Source organism: Rhyacophila brunnea, unplaced genomic scaffold (assembly GCF_057557595.1).
Source record: "Rhyacophila brunnea isolate RB1 unplaced genomic scaffold, BYU_Rbru_1.0 scaffold_7, whole genome shotgun sequence".
In the NCBI taxonomy this organism is placed as follows: domain Eukaryota; kingdom Metazoa; phylum Arthropoda; class Insecta; order Trichoptera; family Rhyacophilidae; genus Rhyacophila; species Rhyacophila brunnea.
The window spans coordinates 13,553,109-13,581,001 of NW_028233339.1; the positions used below are offsets into that span (position 1 = coordinate 13,553,109).

At 29.8% G+C, this 27,893-nt stretch overlaps 1 protein-coding gene across 1 annotated transcript in view; it reads left to right on the top strand.

The window, feature by feature from the left end:
• The first annotated feature begins 209 nt into the window (after nt 1–209).
• Nucleotides 210–27,893, top strand: part of LOC147064519 (guanylate cyclase 32E) — a 264,366-nt gene continuing 236,682 nt past the window's right edge. Inside the window, exon 1 of the mRNA XM_085957667.1 lies at nt 210–514. The gene's annotated coding sequence lies outside the window, so the exon portion shown is untranslated. The remainder of the gene's footprint in view (nt 515–27,893) is intronic.

Here is a 27,893-nt window from a genome sequence, read left to right on the forward strand (position 1 = left end):
CAAAATACTTAGAACCCACAGAATACGTAGGTATTTTTCTACACACATTTGCGCAAAACTAAACTAAAATTGCTAAAACGACTACGCTTTAGTGGCAACCCAATTATTATTCTTTACCTTTCATTCGACCGTAAGTTTTTCCGACTCGTTTTCCCGCGCATTTTCCGCTACTACTTGTCGATTCACTTTCAGTTGGTACATTTTCACTTCAGTACCATCGCGTTTCGCGAGCCGGCAGGACGCTTTTGGCACATGACGCTCTGAACAAGTTTTCAATACATCGCGAATCGCAAACTATTTCCCTCGTATTTTTTTGGAAAATGAAACACCCAATGAATGATTTTAAAATGTTACAAAATATTTTGTTGTGAATATTTATAGACATTTTAAAGCTGTGAATGAGAACACTGCATATTGACAATTTCAATATTAAGTTTGACAGTTTACTTACTTAAGTAAAAGTTTTTCGAAGTGTCCACATTTCTAAATATTTTGATATATCCTCTACCAAAAGGTAAGACTATTCATATTGTTAGAAATTATTTTATTATAGTTTTAAATATTATAAAAGAATATAATCAATGTCCACATCTAGGTATCTAATGTATACATCGTTTTTTATAACTACTGTATACTATAAAGGTATTGAATAAATGGAATATTGTACATGAACAATATTTTTATAGCGTTCAGATCATGTTAGTTAATAAAATGGCATGTAATTAATAATTCATTCATAATAATTATTATTTATTTATGTCGTAAAGTATCATGTCTCATGTCACTAGAGTAAAGTTATTTGGCCAATGTGCCATAATATACAGCATGTTGAAGCAAGTTTAGTAATATAATAATGACAAGACATAATATAATATCGTCTCTGTTCTGGTAGAACACACTAACTGGAGAATACTAGTTTTGAGTAATTTGACTTTGAAGTTGTTAAAATGTTTGAAATGGTCTATCATGTGAGTTTATTAAGTAGTCGTAAAAAGGATGACTTTAAAATAAAGACTGTTTATTTATTAAGAAGGTTTCTAGACGGTAAAATTTGAAATAAGGAACATTTTGGTATAACTAACTCAATATGTCATTTTTTCGAATTAGTGTCTTCTGCCAGAACAGTGACGATATTATGTACACAAAGTGTAAAAAGAAAATGCTTATAGAGTAGATTTAACAAATTATTGACATACAAATTATAGGCATAATCATTTCCCACAATATTAAATTATGTAATAACTACCTAAAACTAATGTATCTCGGGCAATAAGATCCCTTAAAAATATCATCGTCATATTATATACGATTTGTCTCTTAACCTTTTATCCGAGTTTTACTATTTGCATTTATATATTTATAACAAAATATATTTTAGTAAAATTTTTCAAGTTTCGTAAAATACACTATATTTTTATTTACATTATAGGCATAATGAATAACGATTAAAAATCAAAAAATAATGCTTTCAAACATAGAATTCACAGTAGTTGTTAATATTCAATATTATATACAAGTAGAATAAATTATTAAGTATCATATTGTAATATAACTAATAAACAAACAAATTTATAAATAAGTCATTAAATGCATCTTGTCCCTATTCGCCAATGCGCAATGCGTATGACAATATAATATATAGGTATATTGTATTTATTTTAAAAAGCTTTCATAAAATTGGTATCAAAATAATGTACCTACTTATTTCAAAATTTTAATATCCGGTGTGATAAAAAAGTTAGATATGACTGTATAAAATATTTTAAATGATTATAATATACCTAGGTAGATATAATATGATTTTTAAAACTCATTATCAAATGGTATGGTAATCGAATATAATATTATTGTTAATACATAATATTATTATCTATTGAAATTATCTCCATAAAATCTTTTTCAACCCACGGAGCTTGGATACTTAATTAGTTACTGTAGCATACAAGTTAATTTGCAATTTATTCTTAATGACCACCTAAGTGCGTGACTTTAAGCTTACACATTTATTTTTGACTCAGCTTTTTCAAAATGCTTTTATTACGGTTAATCGTGTCCGTATCGAACTCGACAATAATATTATCTATATCGTTCATTTTAATCTTCTGACTCAGGCTACGACCATATTTCGTTATGAATCTTTTATACCCAATAATAAAAAAATATTTTCAAGACTGCTCCAAAATTAGTACCATCAAGTATCAATATTTACTCAACGTATTCTTTTTTTTAATAGTGGCTAATACGTATTTCGCCCTATTATTGTTTAATTATTTAATATTTAATTATTTTAATTATTAAGTATTATTTAACAGCGCCCACAGTGGCCGCGCGGCTAAAGGCGATACTTCAGTGAAACGGCAAATAATTGTCAACTATAGGCGCGACGAAATTTTGGACTCGCTGGCAGTCTGAGAGCGAACGTCGAGGTGTGAATACGTCAATTTATTTCCTGATGGCGACGGGGGTATTAATTCTTAAATCGTGTAAAGATGACTAAAAACGTTACCCATTTACTTTAAAAAGAAAACATGTCAATGAATATATTATTATTGTTACTAATAGAACAATAAACAGAACATTAAATGGACGCATGTTGGATTTATATAACAAATTATATTTCGGTCGGCATGCGTCATTTGCACCCGCGACCCACAATCCGCGCATCGCCTAGCCACGATCTTTTTAGACCATGCCTCATCTGAGGTATAGCCTTAAGCGTTGGATTATCATTGCGTGGGTCCCAGGTTCGAATCCTGGGTCTGACAAGTACACATATTGTTTTTCAATTTGTTTGTGAGTCAGGGTATGGACCTAATAGGTTGAGCAGGTGGCTGACATCCATTTCTCGTAAAAACAAAATCTGTTAATACAAACTTCTACTCTGTGGAGGTCCATATGATCCTATCAAGATCGGACATAAAACAAACACACAAAAAATACCTATTTTACCTTTACCTATAAATTTTTCTATAGGTTACCAATATTTGGATACATCCTAAATTAAGTACATGCAATTATTTATTGGTATCCCTCTTAATCATAGATTATAGAATAATATAATTATACGATTTTACGGTTGTTAGGAATTGACCACTGATCTGTATAATATATAATATAATGGTTATAAGTTGTTATGTATCTTAAGGGTCCAGGTGCCTTATTAAAGTAAAAAAATAATAAGAATTCATAGTAGGTACCTATCTTTGGGAACTTAGTTTGAACAATCTGTTAGAAAGTTGTGTATGTTATTATTTCGTATCTTCTCTGATAATAAAAATGACATTGCGCTGACCTTTCAAGATAAATTGATACCTCCAATAAAGAGGCATTATTTTAAACGTTGTTGTATAAAATTAACAATAAATATCTCGGGACTTACGATCCCGTGGTTATAGAACATTTTAAAGTTAGTCTATTGTCAATATGTGCATTTTACCTTGAATTCTACTAATAAATAGTATAATAAGTAAAATATATTTGGTAATCTTTACATTGGAGTTTGAAATTGACTCACAATTTTGGAAAAATATGCAACATTTGAAGCTTAGTATTTACCATGATATAAATTTTATGCTGGATACATATATTATTAAATCAGGATCTATTCATTCTTATTAAAAGATTACTGAAACAAAAAAGGAGAAGATACACAGTACTTACCTACCTATATATTCCTATATGTCTCTTATATTCCAAAGATAGATATTAAAAATTCGCTTATCTTATATGAAAATTAAAAATGATATGCGGAGGAATACAAAATTGTATGGTAGATTAGAAATAAGTAATTAGGTATTATATATAATTATTTCTTATGAACTATTGAAAACTATTGAATTTAAAGCTATTAAAATTGTAAATTTAAAAAAATGTAAACTTATCGCAAGTGTATGTAATATATTGGGATCCAGATTGAAAAGGAGGTTCGAAATCACTGTCCAAAAGTGATGAATTTTCTATTTTATAAATATACCATTCACAAAAAATACAGATTAAAAATAAATCGCACAGAAATCTTTATTTTTTAACGAAAGCTAAAAATGCTCTCAACGTTGATTTTGAGCAGAAAAAACGATTGAATGGGAGTTAATAAAATTATAAAAGAGTAAAAAATATTTTTTGTGTAAGCACCTAGGAGGCTCTTGGATTTTTAGCTTATTTATTTGTACATAAATTGAGTTCACTTTGACTTATGAAATACCCATTTGTTACCCAATAGAAAACGCTTAAATACAGTATTTCAATAAGACACAGATGTTCAACGAAAGTAATTGGCTGATCTTTTATTTTTCCTGTAATGTGTAATACCTACCTCCCCGTTGAATTTCGTACGTGTGATTGATTCGGGCTGAGTCCAGATTAACTTGCTTCGCCTCGTTGAAAATTGGACTGCTATTTTTACGCCTGCGCTGATTGAATTGCTGATCAAAACGAGTAATTGGTGACGACTAAATGAGGTTCGCACACTTGTCTGACTGCCAGTCAATGGACGCTTGCACATCTACAGGTGGATCGTGATTAACCAATGACCATCATCATAATTTTAATTATGATTGTTCCATCAATTCCATTAGAAGGGATCGCTATTTTTTTTCATTTCAGTATTCGTCCATCAACTATTACCACCAGTTCTTTCGAAGTTAAAATTTTATTAAAATGTTGAGGCTAATATACTTCAGCTGGGGCACTGTCTAAAACAATCGTGACTATGCGACGCAAAGATTGTGCAAATGACGCGTGCAGAACAAAACATAATTTGTCATAAAGAGGCAACATGCGTCCATTTAATATTGTACATTTAATACTGTTCGATTACTTATAATAATAATATTTTCATTGACATGTTTTCTTTTTCAAGTAAATGTGTAAAGATTTTTAGTCATCTTTACACGATTTAAGAATTAATCCCCCCGCAGCCATCACAAAACAAATTGACGTGTTCACAGCTCGAATTTCGCTATCCGATTGCCAGCCAGTCCGAAATTTCGTCGCATCTATAGTTGAAAATTATTTGCCGTTTCACTGAAGTACCGTCTTAAAGTTAGTTGCAAATTTTGTAACATCTACTTGTCACTATTAGAGAGTTACGGACCCACGAAGAACACTTACAGATACCATAAAATGTGATAGGTTAAAATTAAGTTTCTAAAATATTTAATATTCTATTTTCATATTAATATTTTCCAGATTTACCAATATTTATTATTTTGAATTAAAATGTAATATTTTATGCTAAATAATATTGATGTATTTAATTAAATCTAAAGTAAATTTCCCCGTTTTTTTTCAGTAAGATAATTTTGGTGGTGACATGTACTAGCATTTATTTAAATTTAATAATATTTTCCACCGACATATCTGCAAGATACACCATACCTGAACAAAAAAATGAGTACTTTTTCAGAAAATATTAACGACTTCTGACAAGTCTGTAAAAATCAACCTTATTTTAATTTATACAGAGATCAGTTTTATGTGTATATAATATATTACCAATTCTATTTTTAAATATTCCTTCATATTATTTAACCATTTACTTTTACTTTAAATTAAAATAACAATATAAACAAATTAACGCAGTGTGGAAATTTATCATTATTACAATATAGGTAAAAGACCATTTTTCTATTACTTTTACCTGTATATATCTATAATTTTAAGTGTATTATGAAAGAATAACATATTGATGGTATGGTTCTGGCAGACTAAAATTTTATAGTCATACTTAGGTACCTACTATTGTTCATACACTGAACATAATATAATAATATTATGTTAAGGCTTCAAATTATTGGGCAAGTATATATATGCATTAACAGCAAGTATTTTAATAAAAAATCGAGCAAGTATTTTATTAAAAAGGTGGGAAATATTTAATATGAACAGCAAGTAAAAAATGATTATTGGTAAGTATTATAATATAACAATGGAAGTATTTAAATTATGATAGGGAATTATTTAAATAATTAATGTTAAGTATAAATATCAATTTGTCAGTATAAAATCTATTTTGGACAGATTTTTTCTCTTACAGAAATAACTTATTTAGTAGCTTCCTTATTATGTTAAATTTAGTAGGATAGTATTGTTCTTTCTATCTGGCTCTCCAGAACAGATTGTACTATTAGAATGGTATTTCTCTATTATTTCATCTCTTACGCCCATTTAGTGTAGCAGCATTTGTGTATCTATAAAATGGCTCAATAATGCAATGCGAGTCTCCTGAGCAAGCTTCTAGTGCCTTTAAGATACTATTTCATTTTAACTATCAGCTGTAACTTAACTTAACTGCACCTTCCGAACCATCAGTTGTAGGTAGCTGTTAGGCATACACTCTTGATCTAAGCGCACTTCAAAGATATATGTAACCTTACCTTACGAGATTCAAACCCTTAATCTCTACCATCTACTTCATTGCGGAGTTAAATAAATTGTAGTGTCTATTATATACATTTTCAACTTTGCAATAATAACAAGACATACTTCAGACTTATATAGTGCTTATTACATATTATTTTCAGTATCAGAATTAAATAATAAGACAGACTTCAGTTGTTTACAATAAATGTATTTCTTGTGTTCAAAAATTCACAATAATAATCAAGGTAACAAACATATGACAGAATAAGACGTTTCCTTCAATGACATATCAATTACATACAACCTATTACTAGAGACGACCGATGTCGATCGATGTGAATGATTGAAAATGATAATCTAGAATACACACCCAGTCAAACGATAACATAAAAATCTTTTCCTTCAATTACGTACAACCTATTACTAAAAACATTTATGACATTCATAAAAGAAAACATAAAATTCGTGTTGTTTTTACTGTTATATTATTTTATGCAAGTCTACATATAAATAACGCAACATTTTAGGATTATCGGAAAACATTCCGATAATCGCAACTTTTGACTTTTGACAGCTCGATTTTTTTATTCGTTTGTTGATCAGTAAAAGAGCATAGACAAATCGGACGACTTATTAATTGTCCTCGGACTTTTGGCTCGCCAATGGCAATACGTTTCACGGTCTTGTTTACATTACATACATACTGTAATAAATTAACAATATTAAATTATTATATGATTCGGCATTTACGCTAATAGTAAAAATAATAATATATATATTATATAAATAATTAATATACATACTTAAATTAGTAATTTTAAAAGACGTTGAAAAAAACCTTTTTTGTAGTGATGAGTAAAAAACATGTAAAATATAAAAAATCCACGAACCCTAACTAATTAATTTAGCATACAATTTTAATTGAGATAAATTTAATATCATACTATTAATTATTGTTGTACCCAAACTGAGATTCATTTTTTTATAAAATTAGACAATAATAGGTAATAAAAATTTACTTAGTTTAAAAAAATGATTTCTGTAATATTTGTAGTACCTACCTAGAGAACCTATATTTTTGATCAATTATTAATTTAATCTTTGAGGTTATTCGCATTTATTTTGTGAAATGTCCATCTAGCTCTTTTTTCTGCACCTCTGAGACTTCTTAGTTAATCTTCTTTTAATAATAATGTAATCATAAATAGTTTGTTCTTACCGATATTCATGAATGCATAGACTAACATACTTTATATGCGATAATGGTAACCCTAAAATGCCATGCGCCCCATTGAATGTTTTTTACTTTTCATACTATCAAAATAATAATGGATATTGATTTTATCTATTGGCCCATGTCATTTAAATAATGATTATTTATTTATACTACTGATTTTTGAATATTATTTCTTGCTGTACCACTATTTTACATTCAAAATTAAAACTGGCGGGCTTATACCGATACTTTGAAATAAATACTTACCATTCATTTAAAATTCTGACAGTTGTTATTTAAAAACTTTTCAAAATTGTCTATTAATACTTGCTTCAAAAATGCACGCCTTATGTTAATATCTAATCAATAGTATATTTTTAAAGTCAGTCAGTTTGATTAAAAAAACGTTCAAAAACACTGAATGAGACATGAACACATGAATATGAGATGAAATATTCATGAACTTGTTCGACTCGAAAACAGATTTTGATAAATAATATAGGTACTTATTTTTTATATAATAATTTGATTTTCCATCACAATAACAATGTAACAGATTAACAATTAAAAGATTATTAAAATTCACAAAATTCTTATCAGTTTAACGATACAAGACTTGGACACGCAAGCGATTATAAATGAATCACTAAGATGAGCTATTTATCCTCAAAGTTAATTGCATTTATTTTCTATATTTTATTCAGAATGTTCTTCTAAATAAGTCTCATTATTAAAAATATTATGTACATTTTATTATTTATTTATTACCTTAGTCAGGCTAGTAAATATAATGCTCACGCATCACTACTTTATTGAGCTATTTTTAAAAGAAAATAAGAGATAAATTTGGTTTAAGTAAATAAAAATAATAATAAAATTCATAGATAATTTGTGAAAATAAGCAGGCTGTTTACCTATATACTATCAAATATATATATATATATATATCTATATAATATATATATATATATCAAATATAAATCAAATAAAATATAAATCATAAGAAAGAATATTTATTTTTGCAATTGCTTTCGACGTTTTCCAATAAAATTTTCTTTTCCAAATATGATTTCCAAATTTCCACATTTCAACCTTTTTTCGTATACTCGTCATCTTTATCCTAACCCTTGATACTTCTTTCATCATAATCATCATTTAACCTTTAGTAGACTTAATTTAAAAAAAAAAATGAAATCTTCTTATAGTTGAAACATAAGTATCGATTGCAATTGAGTCTATGAAAAATTTGCGTGGAATTTTATGAACACTGATTCTAATGAAATATACATTTAAAAAAAAAACAAATAAATGTCAGATTATATTCTTATTTTCTGGTATGCTCAGCCGATATTTTAATTATATTTAAACGTAATATATTGATAATACTTATTGCATTGATTCATTATAATTACAAATCATGTGAGTTCTTTTAGTATTGAAGAATAAATAAATATAAATAATTTTCGTATTCGGGACACCATGTTTCAATTATTTACTATATAATTCATGGGCTGCCCATCTGGTTTGGATCTCAACTGACGTAGCCTGTGCATTATTCGGGTGCAGTACTCTCTGCGTTTCAAACAAGATATATTATGTACTATTGCGATTACATTATGGAAAACATTTATAAATAAACAAATAAATTTAAAATCCGTAATTGTTTCATTGCAATTTACACAGCAATAAATAACATCGCTTAGTTTCCACGATAATTAAATTGTTTTATAATCAGATTCACTGAAGAAAACATGTTATAGGAAACAAAATATTATTGAGAGTGGTATTGAAAAAAGATTAAGTATAATGACTGATGATTACATTAGCCTGAACTCATCTCAAATTTCGTTTGAAGCAAACGTCACACCATTATCTATGTAGCTATTTGTTAAAAACTTAAAGCATTTTAATGCACTTTTAGATACACCGAAATAATCTATTCCACATATTAATAAATGAGCAGATATTGAACAAATAAGCGTTGATACACGAATTTTTTATGACTAAATTGTATTTTTTTTTTAACAATTACTAGATAAATTCTAATGTATTTAAATATTGTGCCATTCCATATGAGTTGTTTTTCAGTTATTACGATTATGCGCTTACTGAAGATGTCTAATAAGATTATCTATTAGCTACGGGTTTTTACAAACATTTAAACTATTCATAATTTTTATTTGTTTTTATACTTGGTCCTTTACGTATTAGTTAGGTAATAAAGTGTTACCTCCTTTTATTATATTTATTTATAATATAAGAGAGAATTAACTGTGTTTGTTGTGAGTGCGAATTTACCATTGATGATTGCGCATAGTGCTCGAAATCCGGCTCGCAAAAAACGGCTCAATTGGAATAGTATACAACTTTAATCAATTGGAATTTAAAATCAAATTCCATCAAGTATGTATCCTCGGCCGATAGTATTAATATTAAAATTACTACATCCATTGACAATTTCGAATACCAAAGATTGATTGCAATTTTTTTTCAAATAATTATATTAAAAACAAAATATTAAAAACTAAACGAAATCAAAATAAATAATAGTATAATAAACTCTAAATTGCTTCATATATAAATTGTTTAAACCAAAACAAAAAAATCGATTAGGTATCTAACTAAAGTATTGATTTTAATAGCACATCCCTAAAGTATAACAGTATTCTTTGTAACTACCAACTCGATCATTGTCATTGAATGAACACAGAGTTCTGACATAAGGATGCCTGTCATCGTTCATTGCTGATAAAAATCGAGAATGCAAGAGGAAAAAATTAACTGCATAATATTATTATATGAATGATTTAAAGGTTAAATAATATTCGAATTCTGGGTCATTGCAATTAAGGTTACATTCACAAAAGTTCCAATAAGTCCTCCTTGTTATGGAATAGTTAAATGTCGACTTAGCTCAATATATAACACGGTTCTACATTATGTAAAAACTGTTAAGCGGGGTTTAACTATTAAGCACTGTTTAAAACATTAAACTTCTCTAGAGTTTTGTATGTATAAAAACTTTAACCGTAAAAATTAGATGTTCGGAGAATATTGAAGGTGCTTACACATTTGGTATTAACTGTTAAAATTGTGAGTAGTATATGATTTGCTCTCTTCGATATTAATTATGTAGGTAACTAAGGCAATAATTCTCAATCAAGATTTCGAGGAATTATACAGACCCTGAGGTTCCGGGAGCCATGTCAATGGTACTGTGCGGTTTCTAGAAATATTGCTAAAAAGGAACGACATTGCTTAAAAACATGATACAGTTATATCACACTATTGAATTATGTTAAGATAATTCGTGTATGTAAATTAAGACAATAAATAACACTTTTTTAATATATTTATCTCAGTAATATTAGTAACGTCCCGTGTGGGTAGGCAGATCATGCATTGTTTAGTGGCTCTAAGAGGGTGGTAAATTTAAAGATTTTTATCTATCCAAGTACTATTTTTACCACACAGAAATAATAATAATATATAGTAGATAATGAATTTACATAATTATATCCAATGTGAAACTAAACTAGTATAATAACTGAACTATGGCGCAAAAATGATATTTACTATCTTTTTGAACCATATGATTCTGTAATTTTTTTTCCGACCATGTCCGATCCTGATAAGATCATATGGGCCTCCACAGAGTGGAGGTTTGTATTAACACACTTTGTTTTTTTACGAGAAATGGATGTCAGACTATTAGGTCCATCCTCTGACTCATAATAAATTGACAAACAATGTGGGTGTACTTGCCAGACCCAGGATTCAAACCTGGGACCCACGACGCTTAAGCCGCGCGGCCATCGTGGGTGCAATTGTGGATGCAAGTGGGTGGATTCTAAAATTAGGTACATTTAATAATATTCATTAATACAACCTTACTCTAAGCTATTTATTTCTGTAATGTCTCATACCTTTCTTCTTCTTCTATATGTGGTGACTTCTAAAACTACAAATCTTTCTGCGTCTTCGAGACCCTCAATGGCTAATATCCATTATACACGTTTAATTCATTAAATTATTACAGGTAAATTATTTATATTTTGGTATGTGTACAATGTAAAACTGTAAACTCTTGACCCGCACATAGAAAATGTTGACCATAATATAGTTTCGCATGTCAAAAACATAACATCGATTTACAATCCATATCAAAAATATCGTCGACGGCTTTTTTCAATAAAAAGACGATTTTAAAAATAGAACAAAATTGGGTTTTTGGGGTCGCATTAGTAGGTTCCCGGAACTGCATGCGGCCCGTGGGCCATGTTTAGGAAACGTTTCATGTAAAAGAAAACCGTATAGTGTACAATTTGAAGAAACTCATATACTTATCGTAAACCAAAAAAAATCTTTTAAACATATTATAAAGTGAGCAATATTATAAACACCTACAAAGAGACATTTATTAAAACGTTTTTCAAAAAAGTGTTTATATTATGTAACCAAAAAAATAATATTCGTTATTCTGTTACAGTATTTCTTATATTATTGTGTCTTGAAAATGTCTGGCGTGTTGTTATAATTTATGCGTTGCATTTATTATAATGCAATGACATTCACAAAGATTTTGAGGATGACGTTGTAAATAATATTATTTTGCGAAACGACAACACTCAAAAGTCAAAATGAAAATGACTTGACATATTCTGCAGCTTATAAATTAACATGTTTATTATTATTTTCGTATTTAAGACGAAAAACTATTGCAAAACTATGAGGTAACTATAAATTGTATATACAATCCTTATTATATTTGAAGTTGATTATATTATTATATTAGCTTTGCTGTATCTACTTGAAAACTTGATCTACTTAAGTATTGTGTATATTTTAGTTGCTTTAATTAAACCAGTGATTTATACCAGGCATGAACAACGTCAAGCAAGCTATGATATACTGTAAAGTATAAAAACTGGCAATGATTTACAAGGCCGTAGCAAGGTCATTTGGTGCCCATTGCAGGGGTAGATTTTGCGCCCCCACAACTCCACCAAAACACTAAAAACGTAAGTCCTAAAAATAACAGTTAACCAAAAAGCCCAAAACCTTACTACAGCCCTCAGACACAACACAGTCAAGATCACCATGACTGATATGGCCAGTGGTTTTTATTTAAACCTTTTTAACCAAAAACGATTCATAATTATAATTATTTATTTATTCATTTGAATCATTTCAACCAAATACATAGAATCAACATGTTCATGCTAGAATTTAAAAAGACACAGCACAATATGAGAAATGGAGCTCCCTCATTAGTTAGAAAGGCCTTGATGACAGAACTCACATTATTCATTGAACAATCTGAGTTATGACACCAACATCCGTATATAAAAAAAATAGTTTTAGAGCGTTCCTATAATCGTTTACTATCTTTAGGGTATTATTCTATGACGGCATTTTTGCCCAGCAGTTATCCACTCGCCTAGCGATGTGTCCAACTCATTGCCATTTTATCTGCTTGGCGACCTCTACCACATTGTGTACGTATTCTAGTCCTTTCTTATCCGTTAGCTTCTCGCGTGGTCTGTCGTCATTGTGCCCATAATGCATCTTTAAAAGCTACGTTGACTAACAACAAAAATATCAATCAATAATATAAAGTAAAACAGAGAAAGTAAATAATGATTATCAACATATAACATCAATATCATTGATTATAATTATTAACAAAAATCTAATTATCTAAGAAATATATAGATAGATCAACAATAATAAGATCATCAAAGAGACAAACCGCACGATATATGGCATCATATAACTCACACCGGTTTGTTAAAATAATTGTCTTTGCAATTCGGTCTGGTTCTTGGCTGCCTCACGAAGATATTTTGTTATGGATGTTATCCTTTAGCTCAACCTATTAGGTGCATGTGAATTTTGTCTGATCCGGGATCAGGTGACTCAGTCATCGAAGGCTAGTTAGAGTGATGTTAGTCTTGTATTAAAAAGAATACTTGCGACTAGTTTTATTTTAATAATGAAATAATATTCAATTAAAGGGGGCAATGGATTCTAAACAACAAATACCATCGTCTGTTTTAATTGTTTAATTGAAACGTTGATACTAATAAAGAGGTTCTCATTTATTGTTACTATGTCTCCATTAAATTGTATACAAAGATCATTTAAATGCGTTGTATTATTTGTTCAGCGAAACTGTCGTCTGCAATAAACGTAGACCATTCCATCAAACAATGGAGCATGACTTAACTACGTACCGAAAATATTTACCGCTAACTCGGTGATTATTACAATATAAGACAATCAGAATAGTTACACGGCTGTGTTGTTACATAATCAGAAGTTAGTGGGACGGTTTACCTGGCTGCAATGCGAGGTCACCTGCATGATTTTAATTGCATGTGATGTGGGAACCAATTACTATTGACTTCGCGCCGTCTCCAAATCATCGCCAATGCCTACTAAGTAGTCACTCTGCTTGAAATCGTACGACATTTTACATATTATGTACGTATGAACAGCGGGGTTACATTTTCTCAGTATTTATAAATTATGAATATTATTGTGGCGCTTGTATAAATATAAATAATAATATATACGTATATTTTCAATTTTTGTCGAAACTTAGCTTTAAAGAGAGATTTTTTTATTGGGTATTTTAGGGATAAAATGATGTACATAAGTCGTCAATAAATTTTAGGGTTTTTAAAAATCTATAAAACTACCTAGGTACCTACTACATAAGCAAAATATACATATATATATATATATCACGTTGAACATAAATACAATTTATTATTACAACGTTTTTCTTAGCTCGTATTCTTATTTGTCCGGTACAAATCTTGCAATCGATTTTAACTAACTTCCCGACTAGCTAGACATTTGAAACTTTTGCATATATATCAGAACACGATGCCAATACATTTTTAAAATACTTTTAGGCATCTTTAAGTGGAATTGATTTCATTTTCAGTTAATTCTGTTTTGTATGAAAAGTTATTTCGGAAGAAATCCGTAAAAAGTAAAACTATTATTGGTTGCTAAGTGGGTCCTAGCAACTAAATTATTAATACTATTATATAGGTACGTGCGTTACTATGGAAATCAATATGACATTTCAGTATTATTTCTATCAAGTACATAGTTTTTTAGTCGTTTAATCTAGTCAAGTCAAGTTTATATGATTCAACAGAAAATTTAAAAACGTTGTACATAAAAAGTTCTTTTTATCTTGTAATTATTTAAGTTTCTTTATGTAGGTACCCATTTCATTTTGTTTAATAAAAATACATAGTAAGGTGGGAATACCGTTTTAGCTAACATCCAATTAAAGTACTCTTCGGTGTTATTGATATTTTTGACTAACGTAGTTTTACCCGAATACCACAGGATTTTGAATATACATATTAAACAACTTACAATATAAAAAAAAACAATGTGAAAAGAAAACAATATTCAAAACCCGATTTTTTGATTGTAGGTTAGCGTAGGTATACTGTAACAATATTCAGGAATACTAAGGACGAATTCGAGCTTCTGAGTTAAATTGATAATAAACTCATAGAAGACAATAGTGTTATGAATATGACTGTATATATATAAATAACATTCAAAACCCGATTTTTTTGTAGGTGAGTGTAGGTATACTGAAACAATATTCACGAATACTAAGGACGAATAAGAGCTTCTGAGTTAAATTGATAATAAACTCATAGAAGACAATAGTGTTATGAATATGACTGTATATATATAAATATAATTCCAGAAACTTAGAGGACAAAAAGAGGAATGAGTGGATAAGGAAGCAGACAAGGGTTTGCGATGTAATAGAGTTTATTAAAAGCCTTAAATGGAGATGGGCTGGACACATAGCTTGAAGACAAGACAATCGTTGGACAAATCTAGTCATCCAGTGGTATCCAAGAAGTACAAAACGTCCGCAAGGTAGACCTAGAACCCGCTGGATCGATTAAATGATAAAGTTCTGCGGAAGTGCGTGCTAACGCAATGCACAGGACCGAGAGAAGTGGAAGCAGCTTGAAGAAGCCTCCATCCAGCAGTGGATAGATTTAGGCTGATAACGATGATGATGATATATGGAGATACATACTAGGTTTGACACACTATCAAGGTAAATTACCAATGTGGAGTATGATCAACGTACGGGAGTTATCTTAAGAATATTTTTACAACGAATATCTTGCTAGTCATCAAGCTCAAATATATTATGCACAAGTCAATGATTTATAATTATTATAAAAAAGTTACCAAGTGCATGTATGGTAAACCCCAAATTTAGAGGGATTCTAAAGTAATGGGTTGTGCTATACATTGTTATACTCTCTGCTTGCATTCGTAACACGACATGTCCAAGCCACGTAAAGCATCTCTTCATAACCACTTCGATCACCAAAGGCTGTCGTATCAATATACCCTTAAGATTCAACTCAAAGCTCAAAAGTCGAGACCTAACCTTCATAAGGTGCTATGTCTCATAGCCATATAGGATCACAAGTAGTACGCACGAGTTGTTTAACAAACGACATTTGGTCCACATAGAATACACCCTTGACCTCTACACGACCTTAAGTTGGCTAAATGCATCTCTACTATACCCATTCAGATTTTAAGTTCATTGGAAAGACTGCTGCTAAGTATTTTAACCTGGTCACCAGTTTGATAGGCAGACCGGAAACCCACAGAAGAGTGTCAGCGTCAATGCATGCAGGACTGTACATTGATTTGGTCTTAGATAATACTGAACCAGTTCATGATTATCTCCGACTAGCGTTACCAACTTAGAGCGGCATGCACAATCTAAGATTTCGGTCCTAAGGATAAGTCGCCGAAAAGGATGACTTAACTATAGACTATACTGAGGATAGTGTTAAGGAATCCTTAACCATAGACAACTTTTGTTATGAACACGCCTCTTTCCGTATTACCATTTTACCACTGACAGCTGCTGTCAAAATAAATTCGCGTGCTATAAAACAGTCCATACACTCATATTCATTTAACAATGTACCTCAATATGAATATTGATAGTGTTAATTCGTTTGGCATGTACTCGCAGAATATTATTTTACTTGTATACGCCAGCCCGCAGAAATACAAGATGCCAGATGATAAAATGACACTTGACGCTAGTATTACCATGTTAAAAAAAATATCTTGCGGTGCCTGTGGAATCACGTATAATGACTTATAACGGAAACATAAGAGTATTATAATTAAATATTAATATTTATTTATAGTTATTGCATTTATAAAATGCAGTTGTCATATTTTTGTCATCGTTTAACAATTATAAAATAATTTACCCAAACTAAATTTTTAAATATGAAATTATTTTCAATAGAAATGATCTAAACTAAGGACAATGTTTCTGCATAGTGTTTTCTGCTAAGGAAATTTTAGTTATGACAAATGTTTCTGCATTCCGCTCTAAGCGTTTTTCTTGCCATATCTAGCATTTATCGATAGGCAGCTAGCCTAGGAAAAAATGCATCTAGCTTATGGCGATTTTATTAGCGTTTTTGTTGCCTTCAGTAGCTATAAATGTGCTGAAAATAAGCTAGATATTTAGTTTATTATAGTGATATAATGGTATTAGATATTAAAATATTTAATGCGTGCTTATGCATGTTGCATCGCAATGACGATTACTGGGGATTCTATACTGTGGTATTATATAATAATTATTATGTATTATCGTAGGTTGTTAAGATTAATCAATATTGGGAAAATGTGGTGTGATTTTTACCCATATACCCATTAAAATTTTCACTTTTCTCCGAAAGACAAAAAAAATCTTGACAAATAACTTGTTTTGTACCCCGACAATTGGCAACACAGCGTCCAAACGTTCAATTATATACATATACGATAATAAAATTTAACTTCTAAATTAAATTATTTTTAAATGCGGAGATCAACGCACCATGAGTATTTTAGTGTATTAAGTCAAAAATTATCATAATTCTTTAGTTAAAAATGCAGTTTTATTCAGAAATTTTCCTTTATCTATTGCTTTAACGTAGTATCTCAAACAAAATTTTAAATGCGTTGTAATTGAGTTAATTCGCTAAAGTATTTTCAAAATATTTTAAGAAGTTGACTGCTTTACTATATTATTAAGAAATACTATGGTAATGCATCAATGTGATGTATATTTTTGTTGCATTAGTGTATTATTTTGATTTGATATACTAAAGTATTAACCTCATACGAAGTCCTTAAACTTACCGCGAAATTTCAGAATTGATTTGTAACTTAAAACGCTGATATCCCAAAACTATACTTTTAGATTTAGAGTAATACACTAAAGTACTCATGGTGCGAGTCATCAATTAGGTAGGCATATTATCTTCTGTAGTAGTTAAATTTTAGATAATTTTAAATACTTTTTTGTATCAGTTATCTTCAGAACATGTATACAGTTTAGAAATGTCTCGTATATTGTACATCGACGTGTAGGTAGGCACTTACAGTTTTCGATACAACTATTTTTCATTTGCAAAAAAACTTATTAGACGAACTTAACAATCTGTCTAACAATTCACTTTTAAAAGAGTAAGACGTCAAATACATACATTGCAAATAAATGTATGATGTATGATTATTTGCCAACTCAAGTCTAAAATTAGTAGGTACCTACACAACGTTGTTTGCCATTCTAAAAGCCGTAGGGCACGACTTCATATTGGTTTTTTTGCAAACGTCTAATAAATAATAACATGTTATTAACTTTACATGTAATATAAACAATCTTTAGTTGTGGCCAGATACCAAATATCAATTCATTAAATTTCATAATTTTTTTCATCACGCGATAAACACATTGTTTATTTGTAATGAATTTCTTTTAATACCAGAGTTTTATTTAGATACATTTTAAAATACTGTCGAACAATAACTTCTTCTCCACGTGTTAAAATTGTGAACTAACAATCCTCTCCAATGCAGCTGACATAATATAATTGAATTTATGCAGTTAACGTTATCACATAATTAATTTTTCGGCACATTTTAGGTTTAGGTTTATGTTTAGGTTTAGGTTAGATTAGGTTTGGTTAGGTTAACCTAACAAATAATCCAGAATATCGGGTATTTTCAAAATGTGTTTTCCGCTGTATTCCTCATAACCGAACTGTACCGATTTTTCTGTGTTATTCAAAAGTTTTTAATAAAACATTTTACCGAATTAAACGCATCATAAAATATACAATAAGACGCGTTACAAATTCGCAGTAGTTAAAATTTTCTTAGTCTGTTGCAATTTTCAATGTATACAGTTTGAGTAGTTACTGCATTGTTGTACCGATTGTGAACATTTTTACATTTAAAATAAATATATATTAAGGTAATTATTTTTTTATTCAATGAATAATAATTTATAACATTTAAGAATGTAGCATTCTTTATTGAGCATATATACACCTATACGCTTCTTAATATTTCTGAATTGTGTAGGTTTTTACACCATGTTTGCACCTAAATCAAACTTAACAACGTAATGATATACCTACTTCAACTTTCAATTAATATCGAATTATCATTTGAATTTACGCTCCCGTGGTGTACGAATCTGACAACTTACGTAATTTGAACCCTTTTATTATAAAAATATGTCTAAAACGATCAGGAATGATGTTAGAATTATTATTAGCAAACTTTTGGTTTATTGCTAAGAAAAAAAAGGAGTAGCATGTAATAGGAGAGCCAATACATTATTTAAACACGTTGTCCCCATGACAGGTACGTCACTAGAAGTCTTCTACAAGCTATTACAGCGACTTCCTGTTATCGCCGATTTGTTGTTGTCTGACAATAATATAATATGTATATCAAATAATTTCAAACAATCGAAATAAATAAAAATATATATGTATATAACAATGAGCAAACACAGAATAAGGACTCTTTGGTGCATAGGAGATATTATTAAAATACCTCAAGACCAAGTTGAGCCAATCGATGAGATAAACAAGTTAAGCGACATAACAACGACAGAATTGAAAGAATAGGACACAGCACGTAGAGGTCTTTATGCAGCAGTAGATAGAAAGTGGCAGAAGTGAATAATTCAATCTTACTAATCATAATAACTCTCAAAAAGTATATCGGACTCTATGTAAATGAATTCACAAAATGATAAATAGTTACATCTTCTATTAAGTAAGTCAGTTTTTGATTATAAACATTGTCAATTTTTACCGATTCCTGAAAATCTTCAGAGTGGCGCTGGTTGTCTCAATATTGTTAAAATTTAAAATACTTCATAATTAATACTACAATAATTATAATATTATATTCGTGTGTTTTTTACCATTTGGAAATTTTGTGGTGGAATTCAAACGCTGTTATTGTAAATACAAAACATGTTTCTAATTAATTTCTCTAGAAATAATTTTGTGTTTATTATTTCAGTTTTGAATAAAAGTCTCTGTCATAGAAATACTGAATAAATTATTACCACCTTCGGAAACCCTATTTATTACGAACTCCAAATCAATACAACTCGATTGGTTTTATGAAAGTTGTTCACAGAGTAAATATTACACTTACCTATTTGGGTTAACTAAATATTCTTGGGTATCATTATATTATAAAATGAGGTAAACCTTCAATGTTATATACTGAAGTAGGTACGTACGTTTTTGTTGAAATGTGTTTACCAAGTTGTCATTAAAATGATATACTCTAGTATAAATACCTTCATAATGGCAAACAGGCGTTATCGTTAACTTTAGCGATTTTAAAATTATTAAATTTGAAACATAAATATTGGTTTTACATCAAATTAACTTAAGTCTTCATTTTTATATTGTTTAGGTACTGTAGTAATATGACAATAAAGTATGTAAACCAATAATTAAAATTAACATACTGTAACTGATGTTCATATTCAATTTAAAAAAAAAATCGTATTTTATATTACAAAACTACGTATGCTGAAGGTCTCCTCTAGCACCATCCACACTTCTCTGCCGAATATAATGAGTACAATGACCCAACTAGTTCAGGGCGTACCTATGATCATTTAGTATTAACCTCTTGGCACAACATGTATGAGTGCGTTGTACAGTGGTTGTCTACTCGCCGGGTGAAATGTTCAGCACCACAGAAAACAGATAATAAAGAGAATGCCGATAGGCCAATAGGCCAATACAGTAAATTGTTACGGATGGTTTTGAATGTGTGAGTGTCAAATGAAATTGAACCACGCATTATAGAAGTACAATAGTGTGTGTAATACACCAATATTAAATGAGCGTCAATGCATAAATCGAGAGCATTTGTCAATATTCGACGTGTAACGTATTCTTGACATATGTTTAAATTTATCCCGTATTCTTCCTAACTCGAGATCGGTTGCCTGCTTCTTCTTACCCGTTAGGTATTTCAGTTCCCATTATTTCTGAGTTCGCTGTTCAGCACATTTTCATTTCATCAGCTTGACAATGTCCCTATCCATAGGCTTCTCTTATGTTTTTCGTTGCAATTAAAATCGTAAAGTAGGTTTAAAGATAAGTTTCCGCATCCGGTTAAATCGAAAATATACAGAAATCACTGAATAACTCGTTCATTTGTTCCATAGATACTATCATAGGTCATTTTTAACTTACTTATGCATTTACTACCATCATTCTCCAGTCTTGAAGTATTTATTGACATGCATATTATATTCATGCTATTTCATTTCGTCAGCTGAATGCAGAACTATTCTAACTTACTTTTAAAATTTTTGAGGAGAGAGTTTTTTGAAACAACTTACTGAAATTATTTATTATCTTAATGGATAAATGGATGCATCATATTTTAGTAGGATTACTGTTGAAAAAAATGGTGCATACACTTGTCCATATAAATAATAAATAACTGAAGTAGGCTGTTTCAAAAAACTATTTCTGCATTCAGCTGACGCTTTATTCCTTCGTATTTTACAATATCAACCACATTGTCTGTGAATTGTTTTGGTAGTTTGACTGCAAATCGAGGTGGAGTTGACTACTATCACGGAATTCGCAACTGTTTTAATTTATTATTAATTACTGATATAATAAATTTAAATTAATCTTTGGTATATATTTTTAATTTTCCAATATCACGCAAGAATAATGAAAAATGTATGTAAAAATGTAAAGTATCGCAAATGATTGTCAAAGTGAGTAAGTAAATAATACATGAAACTTTATAAAATATGTCTTCATTTTGTGAAAATAACTGTGTTAAAGAACGTATTTCACTTAAGTATATAAAAAATACTGTGGCTTAAAATTTCACTTTATAACTTAAAAATAATTAATAAAAAAAATATAATCGCATGTCAAAAAGTCGTAAGACGACGTCGCGGTTTTGAGATAAGTAGCAATTATCATTCTGATCTTAAAGCAACCCACCTATTAAGTATGTTGTATTATTATTTCAATTTTAACGCGTCACATCACGAACAAAACAATCTGACGAAAATAATACGAGTCTTTTTTCGCCAGTGGTGAGACGCAAATTTACAATTAATATTAAAGAAACCAGTACCTATAAGCTTAACCCAATTTACAAAGTTATCGCTAAATTTATATCGAATAAATAATACCACATCTTTATACATAAAACAGCTTTAATCCGACACTGATGCAGTGATCAAAGAATTAACTGTCCACCTATACTATTAAAGTATTACGTATGGAATTGTCCCTGTAAAACACATTGCGTGTCTTAACCATCCAAAGGAGTGTAAGTAAAAATTTGTAAACACTTTCTGAAAAAATATATAACTCATAGAAAAAATCTTTTTGAAAAAAGCAAGACTCGCAGGAATCGAACCTGCATCGGGTATCGCGCCCATCCACATAGACCACTATGCTAAAGGCGTCATACTTAATTGCGACAAGTTTTAACTAATGGCTTTTAATACTCTATGAAGCCCTTTCTAAATTATGTTACTATTGGCGATCGATGATCTATTTATATTTATTGGTTATAATATATTTTCTCAGAAGTGTTTTCAAAATTATGTATGTTCAATAATTAGAATGTTACGTGAATTATTCGTTGAATAAAAAAATAGTTAATTAAAAATTTGTAACTTCACATGAAAGCAACATGATCTTTTTAGTGCCAGAATCTTCAGCTGTTACAAGACATCACATCAAAAGTTGGCAACCAGGAACACTGTTTTCCTCAGCTTGTAGGATCTCATCGAAGTTGTATTTCAGTGGTTGTACTTTGCATAAGAACAGGTGTTGAATGATTTGTAACTCGACAACTTTTCCTCTATTTCACTATATTGCCATAAGTATGCCCAATGAAGTCTGTTGAAGGTTTTCCTTACTCTGGTACTCGAACCTTCCACGATTCTCCGCTAGTCTTGAGGCTCTTCCTCGAGCCCTAAGTTTCCTATGTGAACAATCAGTTTTCTTCAGATTAACGTTTTAGGTAGAATAGTTATATATGACGAAACCTAAATAGCAATTTGACGTAAGAACTTTATTGCATTAATTTTTCACTGACTACCATATTATACAACGTTTTTCTTAGCTGGTATTCTTATTTGTCCGGTAGTTCTTTGTCCGGTACAAATCTTGCAATCAATTTTAACTAACTTCCCGACTAGCTAGACATTTGAAACTTTTAGAATATATCAGAACACGATGCCAGTGCATTTTTTTATTACTTTTAGCCATCTTTAAGTAGAATTGAATTCATTTTCAATTAATTCTGTTTTGTATGAAAAGTTATTTCGACACCATTATTGGTTGCTAGAGATCTGGGGTCCTAGCAACTAAATTATTAATATATACGTGCGTTACTATGGAAATCAAAATGACATTTCAGTATTATTTCTATCAAGTACAAATTTTTTTGATCGTTTAAGCTAGCAAGTCAAGTTTATATTATGATTCAATAGAAAATTTAAAAACGTTGTATATAAAAAGTTCTAAATGTAATTATTTGTAATAACTCTCAAAATAAGTCGTGCTAATGCACTTTTGGAATGCCGAAGATAACAAGCCTAACCCTTCAAATAACTAATAATATGTCTCTTTTGACTTTTGACTAAGCAATCTTGATTTTTATACCGTATTGAGAATGTAAAGCGGGGAGTTTAATTTACGAGTATTTCACGGAAGTCAAACCCGATACCCATGTTGTTTTATTTTTTATTTATAAAAAAATCACTTTTTTGGCACGGCACTGGTTGGAATAAATGTGCAATTCTTTGAATTGCATTCAAGTCAAAAGAAAACGAAAGTCAGTCAGCACAAATCTTGAGATTTTACGTGTCGTTTGACATGAATTGCCTTTTCAACAAAGGCTTGCCCGCAATAATTCTGAATTGCGTTGTCAGTAAATCGCATTATAGAACGACTCACAAGAAATGAGCATTGGTATTCATTCAAATGTTAGATAGCGGAAACAATACCCATAAATATTTTGTAATATAAAATAATTAAGGTCTCGACTTTTGTTCTTTTCTCTTGGTTTGTCGTAATTAATATGTCTGGTTCCTCCGTTTTATCCAACCTCGCAGTAACGTAGCTATTGAACGCCTCGTCGGAGTGCCTAAATCTAATCGGCTTTTCCGACCAAAAAAAAATATGGCTTAGCAAACAGGATATAATTTTTTTGTCTGAATAATTGTAGAACAACATTTTTTTCAACAGTAATTAATTGAATAATAACAATATATCTATTATCAAATTCAATATTAAATTTCAAATAGATTATACTTTTTCACGTAATTTCTTACTAATTATCTTTGATTTCTGTGAGTCTATTCTATATACAAGGCGGCTATCGGCAGCTATTGATATGTATTGAGCCGTCTCAACTGTCAAAACTGTCTATCTTCTCTAAAATTCAACACAGCCAAGAGAGAGGCTGTTAAAACATAACACTTTTTGACAGTTTAGAGACTTTTAATTTATTGTTACAATTAACCGCCTCAATAAATAAATATGATAAACTACCGTCGATAACCGCTTGTATATAGAATAGACTTACTGAATTGGTAGTACAAATGAAAGCATTTTTTTTTCTTGGTTCTTTTCTAGAGAATCCGATATGCATCTTGGTATGGTTATAAATATTCAAATCCTTAAGTCGACAGAAAGACTATCATTTTTTTAAAAACTAAATACACATGTTATATTATAGACCCAGCTATTAAACCTCAATATGGGGTATTTAAATATTTATTATTTATTGTTATATCCACTACGCCGTGGGTATACGTTTATAAAATACATACTTAGTACTTTAAATATCGTCTCTGTTCTGGCAGAACACACTAACTGGAGAATACTAGTTTTGAGTAATTTGACTTTGAACTTGTTAAAATGTTTGAAATGGTCTATTATGTGAGTTTATTAAGTAATCTAAAAAGGATGACTTTAAAATAAAGACTGTTTATTTATTAAGAAGGTTTCCAGATGGTAAAGTTTGAAATATGGAACATTTTGGTATAACTAACTCAATATGTCATTTTTTCGAATTAGTGTCTTCTGCCAGAACAGTGACAATATTATGTAATTATAGATAGCTGTATTTGTTTACACAGCATAGAAACGGTAAGTAACGGTTATAAGTATTTTTTATTCATTACTGAATATACCTACATAAGATTTAAGAATATTCGATTTTTTATTAATAATTCAAGATCTGAATCTAAAATATTTTAAATATTATATCATTATATTATGCTAAATTATTAAATACGTTCATTATTAGTTTCGGAAATCCGATCAATATAATAGATTATATTACAAGATCTCACCTCTTGTAAATCGTTATTTTTTTTAGTAAAATAAACGCGCAAGAAAGTGGGTGTTTACAATTACTATTATTAAAGTTTATTATTAGCTTCATTGTGCAAAAGATTATTTTATAATTTTAGATCACCTGGGAAATTGTTTTTCAGAGGCGTGAAGTTGTCAATGCTGGTATATCACTACATGAATTTTAATGCCTTCAATTAACCTCATTGTTTTTGTAAAGAGGTACTTGAGAACATATTTAAGCGATCAATCCCATTTTCGGTACAAAAAAATAAGAATGCAGCTGAACATATTTTTTTTGTACTCGTCCAAGAAAACTTCTCGAGTAATTCTTCTCGTTCATATTCCGGTAAATTAGTATCAATTACTCGATGTAAAAAGTTCGTAATAAAAGTAATCTGTGTTTTGGACAAAACCGCATTTTTTGATCCATACCCACTAAAGAGTATTACAACTCACGCGTTATATAATAACTACCTACTACTTATGTATAATAATGATACAGTTAATTAAATCAGTTTATTTAGGTATATAAAATAAGCATATATTAGAGATTACAATTCCGTACCAAATTTTCAATTTTGGGAATAGTAAAATTTTTTTATTCCGATTTTAAAAAGGCATATATAGTTTAGCCATTATAAAAGCAATATGTGTACTGTCCAACAAGATCTTCTTGACTAAGTGTTAAAATTGTAAACTAACAAGCTCCTTCCATTTTTAACCGCACTTCGATTGAAGCGCCTTCCGGTTAACGACGAGTTGTCCACGTGTTAAAACTGTGAACTAACAAGTTCCTCCTACTTTTAACCGCACTAGCAACTTCCGGTTATTGCCTAGATCTTCTTGTCGGATAGTAGTTACCAAAGTATGTAAATATATAAAATAATATACAGTTATTTTCATATTTAGAAACATTTATTTTATTATGAATGAGTAAGCAGAGGAAAAGTTTTTTAGTTTGGTAAAAAAATGTTAGTGATTTCGTAACCCTGTACTTCAAGACATTATTCAAATAATCTCACAATCTCTCAATCTCCATCCTATAAATCTATATTACTACAATCTTAAGTAATAATTATATAGTAAAGTTAACGATATTATGCCACATTTTTATTATAAGAACCTAAATAGAAATAGAAACGTAAAAATTTTTAGAAACTTAGAAACTTAGAAATTGCCATTTTTACCACGTTTTTCTTAGCTCGTATTCTTGTTTGTCTGGTGGTTGTTTATCCAGTACAAATCTTGCAATCGAGTTTTAACTAACTTTCCGACTAGCTAGACATTTGAAACTTTTAGAATATATCAGAACACGATGCCAATGCATTATTTTAATACTTTATCTTTAAGTAGAATTGAATTCATTTTCAGTTCATTCTGTTTTGTATGAAAATTTATTTCGGAAGAAATCCGTAATCCAATCCACTATTATTGGTTGCTAAGGGGGTGGTCCTTGCAACTAAAGTATTAATATATACGTGCGTTACTATGGAAATCAAAATGATATTTCAGTATTCTATATTTGTTTGTTGCAAAATAGCAAAAAAATGATTTGTTGAAAATTGCCTTATTTGTCCTAATTTATCAATACCTACATAGAATTGTTAAGTTTATATGATTCAACAGAAAATTTGAAAACGTGGTATATACAAAGGCCTTTTTATTTTGTAACTATTATAATATATAAACGTTATATTCGTATGATATTATATTATAAAAGTAATTGTTTTCCATGAAGTAGGTGAAGCTGTCATTTTATCATAATGTTTCAAAATCTTAAAACGATACTGACTTTCTATAATCGGTTTGTACAAATACAAATCCAATCAAAGCGTAAAAAATCTTTTTGGCAATATAACTATTATGACACCGTATTTTAACACTGATTGACGGTTTATCGCGTAGGCAGGATTTTAAGAAGGATGTAGGTACTCTGAACCTGTCAGAGCCTTAAGAGTGTCGCCGAAAATGTTAGCGCCTCAACACTTCGTAGTAAATCTTTACTAATACAGAACTTTCGATTAAACAAATCAAACATGATCCATGGATTCGTAATCTCGGAATTGCAAACCCTAATATATATTATATACAAAATTAAATGATTAAGCATTGCATTGGTCAGAGAATATGTTAACATGGACATGTGGAAAGATTTTAAATCATCAAAATCCTTACTCAACACATTAATATCACCTGTGCAATAAATTAATCCATTCGAGCACCGAAATAAACGACAATTTTATTGCAACTTATCATGAGCCTACATTTAGACTTACTGTTTTTAATCTTTACTAGTTAAATATGCAAATGAGGACTTGTTAGCAGTTTATGTGACAGTCAATTACCCGTATTCAGCGAATCAATTTGTAGCGAGTTGTTTTGTTAATGCCCTGTCCATATTTTTTTTTGTGTCACTAATCATTGAATTTACTTGCGAAATTCATAGATAATAATATTATAGTAAGCAATCATTGCCCGCCAATTTAAATTATCTAATAGATAACCTAATATATTGTATTATCGTTAAGTTGGTAGCTGTCATTTCATGG